General features: G+C 53.8%; 1 long non-coding RNA gene across 1 annotated transcript; it reads right to left on the reverse strand.

Moving 5' to 3' along the window:
* Positions 1 to 672: 672 nt before the first annotated feature.
* On the reverse strand, positions 673 to 2,547 carry LOC117878145. Its single transcript, XR_004645902.1, has 4 exons — positions 2,118 to 2,547; positions 1,442 to 1,668; positions 976 to 1,108; positions 673 to 855 (listed from the first exon to the last, which is right to left on the reverse strand). It is a non-coding gene; the product is annotated as an uncharacterized LOC117878145 (long non-coding RNA).
* Positions 2,548 to 3,140: the final 593 nt, after the last annotated feature.

Here is a 3,140-nt window from a genome sequence, read left to right on the forward strand (position 1 = left end):
ATGCCCATTCTCCCCGTGCTCGCATGGTGCTTCATGGACCATTGAGTAGCCTCATGACAACATCCCAGTTGTGGACACAGGCACCAGCAACCGATTCCCCAAGCCAAAGTCCCCTTGGCAATCCAGGGAGCCTTAGCCTGGGTTGTCTGGAGCGCAGGGTTTGGCCCATGGTGACTGCAGACACTACACCTGCTGCACAGCCGCACCGTGACTCCTGTGACCCCTCTGCCCATCAGCACTCGGCTCTCCTGCATTCTGCTGAGCGCCTGAGATCTGGGGAAACAGAAACCCTTTGTTAGAGACGGAAATTCTCCTCCCAGGAACACTCTGTCAGTGGCTGCCGGAGGCCTTCCCTGTGAAACCCCAAATGCGCAGCCCCTCGGTTTCCCACTGCGGAGATCTCTGCTCTTTCACTGGTCACCTGTGGCTGCAGTCTCTGACGGGGGAATGTAGAGGGGTTTTTGCCAATGATCCCTTCTACAGCGCCCATAATGGGAGGAGGTTTGGCCTTGTGATGTGAGGCCTCGGTCTGAGAATCCGGGCTCCTGGGTTCAGTGACTCTGGAAGGGGGCGTGGTCTAGTTTGTGGAGCTGGATTTGTTGTCACTGAGTGAGAGGGGCTTGTGCTGAAGGTCCCTGGTTCAATCCCCTCCAATTCCTGTGGTGTCTACATGTGGCCATGACTTTACTTACCTATCAGTGTAGGTTGTTTAGCCTATTCCTGGACACATTCTCACATCTGCTGCTGGCCATCCTGAGATGTAGGTCCTTCATCCACACAAGGACATGGCTCATCAAGGTCGATCCAGCAGCTCCCATCTGGTCTTCACCTCCGCAATGGATGGTGAGCTCTAACCTGACCAGAGAAAGACAGGGTGGTGTTCTTCAGGGGAATACAGGTTAACAATGCCCATGGTTTTTTCCCACTAGAACCACATCTGAACAGAAAAAGCCCTTCAGCCAATTATTTACTTACACTTTGAAGGGGTGAAATTCAGCCCTGTGCAGACAGCCAGGACAAGGTCTGTGCATCACAGCGGGTTTCAGTGGCACTTCACTGCACGGGTGCTGTGAGTTCTCCTCCTGGATTGGAACAGCCAGTGGGAATCCTGTGAGGTACAGAGCAGAGAGAGGTTTGGGCCACAATGTTCACCTCAGAGGCTGAGCTTCTGCAGACTTTGGGGATGTTCCCATCTGAGGAGGAGGATTTTGGCCAGCCCTAGTTCAGAGCTTTCAGTCACCTCAACCGGTGATTCTCTGGCACAATTGATCTAATGTAGCTGAACTTTTCAGGCCTTGCCCCCACCTCCAACACCCCTTGTACCTCACCATTGCCCTCTAACAGCCCCTGTCCCTTCTCTTGATCCCTGCCAAGCCCAAATACAGAGCCTAGCTCATGCTCCTCCTCTCCTAGCCCTTCTCCTTACACGATCTTCCCCTACCTCTGACAAACTGATCACCGTGCCCTTCCCCAGCTCCTGGAGGAATCATGGCTCCTCGGGACAACCTGGGAATGGGTGGCTTCTACCTCCGGGTGGGGTGTGTGGTTTTCCATCTACGCATCAGTGAGAGCCAGTACTTCTCGATTTTACAGGATGAGGTTATGGCTCCCCAAGCCGGGCCAGCTGCAGGCTGCATTGCTGTAGGCGACATGGACAGATCCCAGAACCTGGAAGGCAGAGGGGGGAGGAAACCCCTGCTCATTTCCCTGTCAGAGTCCCCTTCAAAGACGGGCCAAGAGGGGAGGAGAGGACAAAGGGCAGAAAGTGAAGCTGCCCCTGTGGAGAGGGCACTCCTGTAGAACCCACTCCAGTTCCCAGCTCTCCCCCACATTGCTAGGTGTGACCTTGGAGAGGTCACTTCATCACCTTCATTCTCTATCTGTAAAATGGGGGTACTAGTCCCCCCAGAAGGAGGAGAAGGGAGGAGAGTCCCATTGTCTGTGAGGGGCTCGGACACTCTGGGCCTGGATTGTGCGGAGTGAGGGAAGAGACCCAGAGTTTGCTCCCTAGACCCTGAGGAGGAGGATGGGATCAGAAGGTCAGCCAAGGGGGATGGGTCAGGAACTGCTGCAACAGATGGGACTTAGGGATTCAGGGAGTGCCAAGGGCTTTTTACCTCCCTTCAGCAAATGGCTTCCCTCTTGTCATCAGCAGACCGGACACTATCTGAACTCCTTCCTAGTGTCCTCGAGGGGCTCCCTTCATTCTTCTTGACGGTGACCCAGGTCGATAGCTGGGAAGTTCGGAGAGGCCGTTCGTAGCATGGCATGAAATCGGTGGGAAAGCTACATTTAGCAAAATAAAGGTGTCATTGGCCTTTGCAAACTCGGAACTGATCTGTCCTCTCAATCGACCTTACACGTTCACACGGGGATGAAGCGCGCCATCGTGGTCAGGTGATCTGTGAGAGTCAGTTCCATCCTGTGGCCATTTGAATCAATGAAATTCCTGGCAATGGTTGCCCATGGCCAGGGCAGGGTCTCCAGAGGCCTGAGATGCCAAGAAGTTTGGTGAGTGGTGCCTTGGTGAAGGCGCAGAAGTCACGTCAGTCAAGCTAAGTCTGAATTTCAGCCCACATCTGGCACCACCAAATGAAGCAGGCCCTGGTGGTCATAGTAGATGCGTCTACTTCCATGATGAATGCTGAGCCTCCGAATAGGTGCAGTGAGGAAGGCAATTCTGAGCTGTTTGCGGGCTTGTTGGAACTTGGGTGACCAAACGATTGTGGCCGTTATGTGGAGGAGAGCTCTGGTGGGGGTTACTGGCTCTGAGAACCCTGGGCGGAAGCAGCAGAAAAGCGGGTGAAGTCTAGGCAGCGCTGCTCTTCTTGAAGACTTCAAACTTCCTCCCATCGATGAATGGCTTCCACTTTATTTGGATCAATCGTAACACCTTCTGGGGAGAGGATGTATCCCAAAACCTCTGAGGAGAGTTGGCTGGAGGTATGCTTTTCCAATTCCGTGTTGAGACCATGCTGCCGAAACCTCTCCAGGTTCGGGTGTGGTGCGCATGCTGCTCTGGGTTCTCCAGAAAGAGAAGTCTGTCACCTGAATAGATGGCACTGTGTGGATCCACAATGTCCCCAAATACATCACTGATGATGTGTGGCAAGGTGAGGGGACCGTTAATTCGCTCAAAT

Source organism: Trachemys scripta, chromosome 5, assembly GCF_013100865.1.
Source record: "Trachemys scripta elegans isolate TJP31775 chromosome 5, CAS_Tse_1.0, whole genome shotgun sequence".
Lineage (NCBI taxonomy): Eukaryota > Metazoa > Chordata > Testudines > Emydidae > Trachemys > Trachemys scripta.